This window comes from Sorex fumeus, unplaced genomic scaffold (assembly GCF_029834395.1).
Source record: "Sorex fumeus unplaced genomic scaffold, SorFum_2.1 ptg000175l, whole genome shotgun sequence".
Lineage (NCBI taxonomy): Eukaryota > Metazoa > Chordata > Mammalia > Eulipotyphla > Soricidae > Sorex > Sorex fumeus.
Window position 1 is genome coordinate 1,402,141 of NW_026606232.1, and position 13,125 is coordinate 1,415,265.

The following is a 13,125-nucleotide window of genomic DNA, read 5'->3' on the forward strand; positions in this document are numbered from 1 at the left end:
CCCACCCCTGCCATAAGGGGGCTGCCTGCTCTCCGCTCTGTCATTCATAAACAGAAGCAACCGCGGGAGCCTGGAAGCAGCAGGGGACCCCTCTGGCCCTGAGCTCAGGGCAGGCAGAGGCAGGCGGGCTGGCACGGGCAAACGCACACGCCTCGCCCCGCCCGACAGTGGTGGGGACAGTGCTGGCCCTCACAGCCGCCCCGCCAGGGATCCTGCCCTGACGGTGGGCACAGGGACCCTCTCAGGACCCCCCCCCGGGCTCTGAGTGAGCCTCCGCCCCCCCACGCAGGACCGAGCGGCCACGCGCCACTCACACCCAGTTTCAGAGACCCGAGAAGCGGGCAGCGGACCCTCCCGGTCTCCGTAGGGAGCGTCTGTCGGAGGGCGGGAGAGCTGGTGCTGCTCATCCGGCTGTGGGTTCGATTCCCATCCCCTGATGATTAGTGAAGTTAAGAACTTTCTCGTATGCCTCCTCCCCCCACGCACTAGACAATCTGGCCTCTGGGAGAAGGTCAGCTCCGAGATATCCCTGCCCAAGTGTTTTTATTTTGGCTTTACTTTTTTAATTGAGATAGACCCTCACAAAGCTGTTCATGGTTGGGTTTCAGTCATACAGTGCTCCAACACCCGTCCCTCCGCCAGGGCACATTTCCCAGCACCAGGGTCCCCGGGTTCCCTCCCATCACCCCCACCCACACCCCCACCCCCTGCCTGCCTCTATGACAGGTGCTTCTCTCTCTCTCTCTCCTTCTCTTTCTGTCTCTCACTCTCTCTCTTTCTCCCTTTCTCTCTGTCTGTCTCTATCTCTGTCTCTCTGTCTCTGTCTCTACCTCTGTCTCTCTCTCTCTCTCTGTCTCCCTCCCTTCCTTCCTCTCTTTCTGTCTCTCTGTCTTTGTGTCTGTATCTGTCTCTGTCTGTCTGTCACTTTCTCTCTCTCCCTCCCTCCCTCCCTCTCTGTCTGTCTCTCTGTGTCTCTGTCTCTGTCTCTCTCTTTGTCTTTCTCTCTCCTTTGGGGCACTGTGGTTTGCAATCTTGATACTGAAAGGTCATCAAGACTGCCCTAACTTACCAACTTTCAACGCTCAGCGTGGTCATTCCCAGCTACGATTGTCACACTGGTCTCGTGTCTCGATCTTACCCACCCTCTGTCCCCCGCACACCGGGGGGCTGCCCACGTTTAATCAGACAGTTTTCTCCTTTGGGTTCTGGGGGTGTATATTTGGGTGCTCAACCCCTTCCTCGGTTCCCAGAGACTCCCTCCCATGAGAGGCCTTTCAGTCCGGGGAGAGTTCCCTTTGCTACGCAGTCAAACTTTTCTGTTTGATGTAGTCCCACTTGTTTATTTTTGCTTGTGTTGCCTTCGCCTTTAGGGTGCAATTATAAAACACAAACTCCTTGCCAAGGCCAGTGGCAAAGCGTTTCTTGCCTGTTTTCTTTGAGGAGTTAGAGAGTTTCTGGTCTTAAGTTCAGGTCTCCGATTCATTTTGAGTTGGTTTGTGTGTGTGGTTCAAGACTGGGACCGGGTTTTCTCCCTTCGGCGTGTGGCTGACCGCTCCATCTCCCCGATATCTGGGGGCCCGTCTCTCCGCATCGTGTGCGTTCTTGTCCCCATCACTATAAAGTCACTGAGTCTACACGGAGGGCTTCCTTGCCGGGCTCCCTGTTCTGTGACGCTGGCGGATGAGACGCCTCCGGCTGGTCTCTTTCTCAAGATTATTTTGGGTTCTGGCTACTGGGAGGTCTACGGGTTGGCTCTCTACAGATCCCTCGTCGCGACTTGCCTTCCCCCAGGACAAAGGACGATGAACATCCTTCCCTGCGAGCTGGTTGGCCATCGATATCGCTTTTTTTTTTCTTTAAATTTTTTTAGTGAGACACCATGAGGTACCGTTGTAGACTTACAAATTTTTGTGCTTGGGTTTCAGTTATACAATGATCACGTACCCATCCCTCCACCAGTGCCCATCCTCCACCACCGTGGGTCCCAGCATCCCTCCCACCCCCCATCCCCTCCATCCCACCCTACCTCGCTTCTCAAGTGGGGGCAGGTTGGAGGGAGGGGGTTGGGCCACACCCAGCTGTGCTCGGGTCTTACTCCCAGCTCTGTGCTCAGGGATCACTCCTGGTGGGGCTCAGGGGACCCTAGGCCGCACCAGGGGGTGACACCCAGGTGGGCCTCGTGCCAGGCCAGCTCCCTCCCTCCGTGCTCGCTCTCCGGCCTGCCTTCTGGCAGGGCAGGTATCTTTAGATCATCTGCGTGAAAGTCTCTTGTCATCTGATCATGGGGGAGGGGGGCTCCCTCGGGCCGGGCAGGCCCTGAGCACTGCCTAGGAGCACTGGCCTGGCTGCCCACTCACCCACCACTGCCCTCGCGACCCCCATACTGCCGAATCAGCCACCACTTCCGCCCATGACCCTCGAAGCCACCCTAAAGAGCGCAGCCTCAGCCCCGGGTCCCAGAGACGGTCCCCACAGGCCTTCCGACACGGTTCCGAGATGACGCCCCAAGGCCTGGGCGGAAACAAACCAAGACAACAAGGGCAGAACAGACCAGAATAGTCCACGTGCCCTCACCGGCCCATCCCCAGGCGGCTCTCAAGGAGGCGGTGATAAGAGGTGAAAAAACCGGCCTCGCTGGGTGGTCCTAACCCAAAACAGAAGCCTCTGGAATGCAAATCAGAGGGAGGGGGGGTTAGGGGGTGGGGCGGGGGGCTCACAGCTCCAGGAGGGCCCAGGACTGGACCAAAAGCACCTTGGAGGAGGGAGGGAGGTGGGAGGGAGGTGGAAGAGCACAGAGGGAGGGAGGGAGGGAAGGAGGGAGGAAGGGAGGGAAGGAGGGAGGGAGGGAGGGAGGGAGGGAGGAGGGACGGAACAAGGAGAAAGGAGGAGGGAGGAGGAAGGGAAGGGAGGAGAGAAGAGGAAGGAGGGAGGGAGGGACTCCTGGGTCAGGTTTAACGCTCAGCACCTAGTGGGGCCAGGGGGCAGAATTTCCCAGGAAAGGAGGAAACAGCCTCTGACAGCTGAAAGGATGGATTTTTGGTTTCATCAATTGAATCTATTTCGGGATTTTTTTTTTCACCCTGGCAGGTGTCAGGACTCACTCTGAGCTCTGTGCTCGGGGCTCCCTCCTGCAGTGCTCGGGAGACTCTCCGCCATGCTGGGGGCTGCATTGGGCTGGCCACGTGCGAGGCAAGTACCTTACCCCCGCGCCCGGCCTGGCCCGAGCTTGTTTCACTGCAAAGTGGGTGTCCACGGACACTTAGGAGAGCGGTGGCAGCTTCCCGTGGGCTCTGCTCTCAGGCGGCCGGGGGCCACTGTCGGGGCCTGTCCCCCTCCCGGACCAGCGCTGACCAGTTCCGGGTGGGCTCACTGTGGAGGCGGGGCTGGACCAACAGAACCGCCGGCCGCCTGCAGGAAGCCCGTTACACTAATGCTTCAGTTTTTTAAAAACCGGGCTAACAAGTCTCTCCCCCCTTGTAATATGGGCCCACAAACTGAAACAATTTTTTTTTCTGCCTTTTGGGTCACACCCGGCAATGCACAGGGGTTCCTCCTGGCTCTGCACTCAGGAGTAACTCCTGGCGGTGCTCAGGGGACCATATGGGTTGCTGGGAATCGAACCCGGGTTGGCTGCGTGCAAGGCAAACGCCCTCCCCGCTGTGCTATGGCTCCAGCCCCAACATAAATTGTTCAAAAAGAGAATGCATAACAGCTACCATTCAAGGGAGATGTTTAATACCAGGAGATTAAAAAAAAAAAAGGTGTCCTGAAAACGACTTTAAAACACATCCCTGGGGCTAGCGCCAAGTGAAAAGTAACAGCACCAGGAAACCATAAAACACACATGTACACACACGTGCGTATGCACGCACACATACACATACACGTGCGAGAGCTCACACACACTTTCCACCTCAGACGTGAGGGTTACCCCCCCATGGGGCATTTTCTATGCCTCAAACCTACACACACAGACGCGGATTTTTCTGCTTTTTCCCAAAGCTGAACGCCCACGGTTGCCTGTCACGGTGCCCAGAATAGCGGCTTCTTGCGATGACTTTTTTTTTTTTTAATAATTCAGAATTCACTTTCCCATCGCCTGCAGAGTGGCTAAAAGCACCCGAGTCTGCGCCTGGCAGGAGGGAGCGGCGGGGCCTCGGCCAACGCCTCCCCACCCCCACCCCCCCTGAGCCCGCTCTGGGACACGCGAGATCCCCACGCAGGCTGACTCCCCCCTATGTGGGCGAGGGGGCGCCCAGATCCCGGGCACTGGGGCCACGGGGGGCCACGGGAGTCAGGAGAGAACCCAGCACGCCTGGGATGGAAAAGGCGAGGGGGACCGGCGGGGACGGTCAGGGGCGGCTGAGGGACATGGAGAGCCACGGCCTCTGGCCACGCTCTGGAGGAATCCCAGTGTGGCCAGACGCAGGCCAGCAAGGCGGCAGAAAGCACCCGGTGCTCAGAGTGGAGGCCCGGGGGAAGGACCGGGAGGATGGAGGACAGGACAGCAGGAGGCAGGGGTCAGGGTCGGGGGCCAGGGGTCGGGGGTTGGCATGTCCTTAGGCAACGGCTCGCACGGGCAAACTCTTCGAGGTCCTTCCTCGCAGTGTCTGGTTCCCTCCCGTCCGGCTCGAGGGCAAGTCCAGGCTAAGCAGGGCGAGCGTCCCACCCGCGACCCGGGGACCCTCTAACTCATGCTCCACCTCGCTCAGCCTCGGGTCAGCCCGGAGAGGCCGGAAGCGACCACCGGGCCCAGGGACACCCTGGAGAGCCGGCGACATGCTGGCTCTGTGGGGGCCCACTCTGCGCGGGGAAGCTCTCAAGGGCCCTCCTGGTCTCGCGGGGATAAAGGCCTGAGCCCCTAACCCCCCTCCCCCCCAGAGCCCAGGATGCAGGTGCGAGTACACAGGCTGCGGCAGGGGCTAGAAGGGGGTCCAGGAGCTGGGCTGTGTCCATTGGCTGGCCCGGAGCCCCTTAGCCCCAGCTGCGGACCCCGCCCTCGGCAGGAGCCCGTGGAAGGACCCCTCCTTACAAACACCCCCTGTGACAGGCCCAGGGTCATCCCAGGGACGACGTTCCCACCTCCCTCGCCTCAGAACTTCAGGGCCGGGAGCCTGGGGTCTCCGTCCCCAGCTCCGGGCAGAAGGTGCTGTGCTGTGGACGCCAACGCAGTTCTCGATGAGAGGCGGTGTCCGAAGCCCCCTCCGCACCCAGCCTCCCGGTCCCCACAGCCAACGGCTCCCCCTCAGGAACGAGCGCGGCCAAGGGTGTGCAGGGGCTTCCACCCACCCTTTTCCCAGATGCAGTTTTTTTTTTTTTTTGGTCATTTTCCAGAGTGGCTGCCGGGGATCCCGCCATCACATCCACCGTCCCCTCCACAGAATTCCTCCGTGCGGACACTACAGCCCGTGGGGTGTGTGATCACACCTTGAGAGCGGTTCTGTGCACCTGAGACACACGCACAACTATTCAGGCAGCTGGAAACACAGCTGGGAGTGTGTGTGTGTGCTCCGGTGAGAAGTCAGAGTCCCCCTTGCTAGAGGGAGGGGACAGGAGAGAAGCTGTGTGTGTGTGTGTGTGTGTGTGTGTGTGTGTGTGTGTGTTGTTTGGGGCGGGGGGGGGGGTGTACCAGCTGCTGCCAGACGTGCCCAGAGGGAGCAACCTCTTTCCAGAGACCCTCTGGTGTCCCCACATGCCTTGGGGTGCCCTGGCCTCCCCGTCTGCAGAGAGTGGGGCCAGGAGTCTCAGGCTTCAGGGGTCGCCCTATCTGCTGCTTGGCTGCCCTTAAGAGCCACCGAGGCGGGTGGGAGGGAGAGGGAAGGTGGGGGTGGCGGGAGGGATACTGGGGACACTGGTGGTGGAGAAAGGGCACGGGTGGGGGGGGGTGCGTGTTCGAACATCGTACGACCGAACCGTAATCATGCAAGTTAGTACGTCTGTTATTGCAACTCAGGGTGGTTACAATTAAAATTTATTTATTTTTTTATTTTTTGCTTTTCGGGTCACACCCAGCTATGCTCAGGGGTTCCTCCTGGCTCTGCACTCAGGAATGATTCCTGGCGGTGCTCGGGGGACCATATGGGATGCCGGGGATCGAACCCGGGTCGGCCGCGTGCAAGGCAAACGCCCTACCGTTGTGCTATCACTCCGGCCCCTACAATTAAAATTTAAAATTAAAAAAATTAAAATTTAAAATTAAAAAAATTCAAATTAAAATCTAAAAAATTTAAAGTTTAAAAAAATTAAAATCGAAATTTTTTTTTTAAATTTTAAAAATTTAAAATAAAAATTAAAAATAAAAAAAGGAAGAGTCTCAGGGACAGGAGGGGACAGAGTGTCAGAAGGCAGCTCGGCCATGGGAGGTGTTGCTGTCTCGTCTCGGGGTCACCCAGCCCAGGTCCCGGGAAAGGTGCCGGGGGGGCCCCGCGGCTGGGGACGTGGTGAAGCCCCCCTCGGTGCAGATGACAAATGTCCCCCTGACACCCTGCAGAGCCTGCCGGTCTGTTCCCTGGGGGTGGCGGGAAGTGGGGGGGAGTCACCTTTTGGCCTGTGGACCCCCGTGGGATTTATCCCCAGTGACCATTTGGTGGGCAGAGGCCCAGCACCAACCCCCCGCCCCCGACCTCGGGGAATGAGGAGCCAAGTTAGTCTTCCCCAGCGCTGAGAGGGCACCGGCCAGACATCCCAACCGTCAGGTCACAGCAAGCACCTTGGGAGGGGTGGGCCTGTCCCCGGAATGGGAACAGGCGGCTAGGGGTGGAGGTGGGGGTGGCGGGCGGGGTGATACGCAGAAACAGCCACACGGGGCCCCAGGGGATGACGAACGCGGCGGCTCAGGGGAAACGTTCACCCAAGACTCGGGAACAGCTGGCCTGCGACGGACAGCTGCCCCTCGGTGACCTTGCAGGGCAAGAGAGGGACAAGAGGGGATAAGGCACAGCACAGCAAGGTCAGGAGTGTCCACGCCACGAGACGGGCAGCGAGCCCAGGCCAGAGCCCACAATGGCCCGGGTTCGATCCCCGGCACTGCCAGGAGTGACTCCTGAGCGCAGGACCGGGATGCCCTGGCGCTGCCAGACGTGGCCCCAAATCAGAGCGAAGGGAGATGAGAAGGAAGAACATCCTCCTTGCTTCCTCCGGAAGGGAAGGGGCCAGGGAGGAGGGAAGGCGAGAAAAGGGACACATGCCCGGGACACAGGTGGACAGGTCAGTGATCTGAGGCACGTGGGCACAGACGGGTTTTCTTGCACTGTGGTTTCTGCCACTCTCTGGTGAAGCGACGCTCCCAAGCGGGTCAGCTGTGCTGAGGGCCGAGGCCCACTCAACCCCAGTCCTATTCAAACATGACTGAGTTCTCCACACTTGGTCTGAAGACAGAGTTGAAGGGAAACCTGGATTTCTCCAGAGCCATCGGAGCATGCGCTCTCTCTCTCTCTCTCTCTCTCTCTCTCTCTCAGGGCCCGCCACGGGTCCCAAGATGGACTGATACCATGGGGCCCACCACGGTTCCTGGGGTGGATACTGCGGGGCCTGCCATGGTTTCTAGGACAGATACGTGGACTCTGCCACAAATCCCAGAGTGGATACTGCATGGCCTGCCACGGATCCCGGGGTGAAAACTGCAGAGCCTGCCACTGTTCCTGGGGTGGATACCACATGGCTTGCCACGGTTCCTGGGATGGATACTGCGGGGCCTGCCATGGTTTCTAGGGCAGATACGTGAACCCTGCCACGAATCCCAGAGTAGATACTACATGGCCTGCCACGGATCACGGGGTGGAAACTGCAGAGCTTGCCACAGTTCCTGGGGTCGATATTGCATGGCTTGCCACGGTTCCCGGGGTGGATACCACAGGGTCTGCCGCTGATGTAGAATGAATACTGTGGCAAGTCTCCACAGCAGTGGAGTGAACAGACAACACCCCAAGCCCATGCTTCACCCGTCCCCAAGGCAAGAGAGAGCCTTCCCACAAAGTCTCCAAGCCAGCTGACCCAAGCATGGCAGAGAGCGGGCAGGAGGGACACGGTGACACAGGGGTGGCATGAACGTGCTTCTCTTGACCTTTGAGGGTCTTTTCTCAGACCTAATATTGAGTTTCTTCCTTTTTTATTAAAAGAAAAACTGTGTTAATCTGAGGCTGTTGGGCCTTTCAGCGCCACTACTGTGTCACTCTCAAATGGGAAATAACCGCCCTGAGTATCTCTTGTGCACTGAGGCCTCCCGGTGCGGTGCTCGGGACGAGGCAGACCACACAGCTCTCCTCACGCTAACGTGAAACTACACAAATGGAAACTCCCCGACCTCTGACCTGGTGCTCACGAACATTATAGAAGAAACCATCAACGCCGGAGAGCTCGTGGCTGATGGTCTAGGTCCTTCTGAGTACTGGGTCAAGGCAAGCACCCAGGCTAGGGTATTCGTGACAAACCAGAGGGGATTTGACGGTGCCAGAAAGCTCTAGGAAGCTTGCCTGGAAATGCCAAAACTTCCCACAGGGAGGTTCCTTTGAAAAACTGGAATCTTGTGGGGGGTGTGGGGAGGCGGGAACCCATCTCCCCCGACTCACGAAAGGGAAGAAACACATCAGAACACACACGGTCGTCTGAAGAGTGACTGTGTCGGGGGTGGAGCGATAGCACAGCCGGGAGGGCGTTTGCCTGGCAGGGGGCTGACCCAGGTTCGATCCCCAGCATCCCTTATGGTCCCCCGAGCACCGCCAGGAGTGATTCCTGAGTGCAGAGCCAGGAGGAATCCCTGAGCATTGCCGGGTGTGACCCCCCCCCCCCAGAAAAAGAGTGACTGTGACTGGACACCCAGCCTCTGAGGCAACAGGGCCACCTTCCCTAACAGAGTTTGATAATAACGCCCACGCTCCCGCACGAACATATTCATATTTCCAGAGCAGGAACAGGAAGAACACCAGAGTAGGGCCAGCAGCTGGTTCAGCACTACCCTTGGCAGATGGCCGGCCCGGGAGGGGTCCTCAGGCCCGGGACGGGTGACTTCTCGATGAACACGGCCTACCTCCCTCTTTCAAGTCAGAGAGGGAACACGCTGCCTTTTGGTTCTGCCAAGGGGGGGAAACCCATAAATACAGTCATTTATTGAAAATTCCAAAGCGTCAGAGCAAGGCCAAGGCCAGTGACCGACAAGCACTCCCAACTCGAAGCCATAAATTTGAGAAGACGCGTGTCATCTCCAGCCCTCGCACTCCCCAAAGAAACTGTGACAAAAAAGAGAGCCAAAAGGCGGCAGCAGCAAATTCCAAGGGCACTCAAGGAAGACCTTGAGCAAGGAGGAAAAAAAGATGAAAAAAAAAAAAAAAAAGAGCGATGTGGGCTGGAGTGGCGTCCTTGGCCGGGGAGCCCGATGCCCGATGGGATATACAAAAAATCCAGAAAGGTCTTGAATATTGCAGTCAGTCTTGCCAGGAGATGGTATAAAACCAAAGAGCCAGGACTATTGCCCCAAAGTTGGAAGCCTGTCTCTGAGCTGGGGGAGAAGGCAGCTGGGATGGAGAAGGGATCGCTCAGTCCATGATGTTTGGAGGGGTCGCTCGGGGTGGGAGATGTGTGCTGAAAGTCGATAAAGGACCAAACATGATAACATCTCAGGGTCTGTATTGCAAACCAACATGCCCCAAAGCAGAGAGAGAGCATGGGAGAAATTGTCTGCCATGGGCTGGAGTGATAGCACAGCGGGTAGGGCATTTGCCTTGCAAGTGACCCGAGTTCGATTCCTCCACCCCTCTCGGAGAGCCCGGCAAGCTGCCGAGAGTATCTCGCCCGCACGGCAAAGCCTGGCAAGCTACCCGTGACGTATTCGATACGCCAAACACAGTAACAACAAGTCACATGATGGAGACATTACTGGGCCTGCTCGAGCAAATATCGATGAACAACGGGAGGACAGTGGCACAGTGGAGGCAGGGGAAGGGTTGGGAGGGGGAGGGTTTACTGGGGACATTGGTGGTGGAGAATGTGCACTTGTGGAGGGAGGGGTGTTCCATCATTGTATGACTGAAACTCAAACATGAACATTTTGTAACTGTGTCTCACAGTGATTCAATTAAGAACAAAAAAAAAAACACATCCCTAAGAGAAAAGATGAGACTGTCCCGAGGTGTCAAAGCAAGGCTAGTGCGGCCCTTTCCCGGGGACAGACCCCAATCTTTAAAACGACTCTTGCTGCCCAGTCCTGGACTCCCGGCCCCTCCTGAATCCCGTTTGTCCCAGAAGATTGCTTGCTCCTACCTAAGTTTCTGGTAAAGCGCCGAGGTGGCTATTCACGGTTTGACACTGAGACGGCCACCACAGGTTGACTTCAAGCCCCAGTGACAGTCCAGCTCGCAGCCTCCCGACCACGCAGTTCCACCCCCAGCTGTTGGCCCAACGTTCAGAGCACACAGATGCGCCTGAGAGGAACGTGAGTCGGTGTCTCCCGTTTACACGGACTTAGAATGGACCCCTGGGCTCTGCGGGGGAGTGTCTCCCGCTAAAAAGCTCCAAGATGAGGGTTGGAGCGACAGCACAGCGGGGAGGGCGTTTGCCTTGCACGTGGCTGACCTGGGTTCAATCCCCGGCATCCCATAAGGTCCCCTGAGCACCGCCAGGAGTGATTGAGTGCAGAGCCAGGAGGAACCCCTCAGCATCACTGTGTGTGACTCAAAAAAGCAAAAAAGAAAAAAAAAAAGAATATGAGAATAAGGCCGGAGCGACAGCACAGCAGGGAGGGTGTTTGCCTTGCACGGGGCCGACCCGGGTTTGATTCCCAGCATCCCATAGGGTCCCCTGAGCACCGCCAGGAGTGATTCCTGAGTGCAGAGCCAGGAGGAACCCCTGAGCATCGCCGGGTGTGACCCAAAAAGAAAAAAAAATAGCTCCACGGTGAGCTACAGAACTTCCACGCGACCCACAACATCGAAAGCATTTGTCTGCCTCCAAGGATGGGTGCAGGGCGAAGAGGCCGAACCCCCAGCACTCCTTGGGGGCGCAGGAGGCAGGAGAGAGGCGACCGGTGGGTCTGAGGCTGGCACTGAGCGGCCACACCTGACCCCACACATGGACAAGCCGTCCAGCCCAAAACAACCCAACGGCCGAGGGAGGAACTCAACCGTTTCTGGCCTTTTCCAGTCAATGAGTACACTAATAAGAACCCTCCCCACACACACACACTTTTTTTTTTTTTAATTTTAAGGACATTTTCCTCCTCCTCCTCAGTCCTCCCAAATGATGAGCTAGCAGGGAATTCTCAGCAGGGTCATAGAACACGAAGGCTGGGCCTGGTCCCGCGTGACGGACGCTTGCAGAAGCCAGCTGGGCGCCCCAGCACAGCTCAGAGCAAAGTCACAGACTTCTGGGACTGTCGGGGCACAGGAAAAGAAGTCAAGAAATCACGAACACCTCCTCCGCCCCGAGTCACCTCCCAGCAACGGCCCGTGGGGAGGACGGAGAGTAGAAAACAAGAACCACGTGCTAAAACCAGGCGGCACAAAGGCGGGCCCCGGTTCTCGGCGAGTCTCAAGGCTCTTTAGAAAATGCTCAGAGCTAATGTTTGACGTGGGCTGCTGAAAACCGCCCGTAAAATACAGCCACTGGAATTAAACTAATAAAAACCCTTCAGAGGCTCAATCCCCAGGCTTCTAACTAGATAAGGGTGATGCGGAATGACTGGGCAGATAGTTTTTTAAGCAAGGGGGAGCTTCCAAAGTACTTAAGAAGTACTTATGAGTGCTTATAAACAAAGTCCTCTTTTAAGGAGTTTGGACACTCTGGCGAAAATCCTGTTTGCTCTCTGGGTTTGCCGGTGGAAGCTGGTGCCGAGGCTGTTATGGTGAGTTTTAATAAACCTCGTGTCTGGAATAGCTCAAATCCTGACTCAATGGGGTCTGGATTAATAAGGTTTTAAATCACCTCCCAACACAAGGCCTTGTGCAAGACGTTAAGTATGCCTGGGTCTCGGGGAGCGCGGCCCTACGTATCGGCCGAGGTAGACGCAAGAAAATTCGACTCGATCAATCCACCGGGGCCCTTCACCTTGCAGAAAACAATCGGGCCTCTGTGATCCCAACTCTGGAAGGGAAAGAGGAGAGACAGATTTATGTGGCTGGCCGTGGACAGAGATGGGAGTTCACATGCTAAATCAACTGGCGCTTCGACATGTGAAGTCGAGTTTCACAGTTCGGGGTTCAGCGGGCTTCCTATTTATCAGAGCTCTTGGTGAGACGGGAGGGAAGCTTCAGGCCCGGGGCCCGGCGGGACCCACACCTCGCCTTCTCCATCTCCCGGACACTCGGCCCAGGGAAGCCAACCGTGTCCCATCTTCCTTCTTACGCCCGGAGTGTCCTTCCCAGGAAGAAAGCCACAGAGGCAGACGCAGAGAGAGCGCTTCTCCCCGGGACGGAGCACTGAGCTTCGTGCAAGAACAAACCTCGCCTGGGTTCTGAGCACGCCGGAGCTGGTCCCCCCCGCGGGCTTCTCTGCCTACTCCTGATCTCCCTCGTGGCTCCCAGAAGACCCTTCCTCCTGGTGCCCCCACACAGCCCCCCAAGGTGCCCTGGAAAAGTTACTCCAGCTGACTGACTCTTGCTTCTCGTTCCGTGACCACCTACGCCACTAAAAACTGACAAATCTCCAGGAAGATGTCTCAGACCCCTTCCAGGCCCGGCTGGAAGGGTCCGGCTAGAGGTTCTCTGCCACGGCTCTCCCATTCGCCCACCACGGAGGGGGCAGGCGTCTTCAAATCCACTGGCGTTAGCATCAAGGACAGAGGCCTTAGTTCGAAATCGGAGATTCAGGGCCGGAGCGATAGGACAGCGGGGAGGGTGTTTGCCTTACATGTGGCCAACCTGGGTTCGATCCCCGGCATCCCAAAGGGTCCCCTGAGCACTGCCAGGAGTAATTCCTGAGTGCAGAACCAGGAGTCAACCCTGAGCATCGCCAGGTGTGACCCAAAAAGCAAAAAACAAACAAATTAATCTGAGATTCGGACAAGAACCACATTTCTTAGCGACTACGACAAAAAGGGGGACTTTTCTTTTAAATAAGTCAACCTAAAAAAAAAAACAAACAAACCAGTGTACTTTGCATTTAAATTTTTTTATTTCCATGTCAATTTTATTCACA

The 13,125-nt window shown here is 57.1% G+C and overlaps 1 protein-coding gene across 1 annotated transcript in view; it reads right to left on the minus strand.

Moving 5' to 3' along the window:
* GMDS (GDP-mannose 4,6-dehydratase) overlaps window positions 1-13,125 on the minus strand; it is a 453,738-nt gene that overhangs the window by 273,832 nt on the left and 166,781 nt on the right. The gene's annotated exons all lie outside the window — the stretch shown is intronic.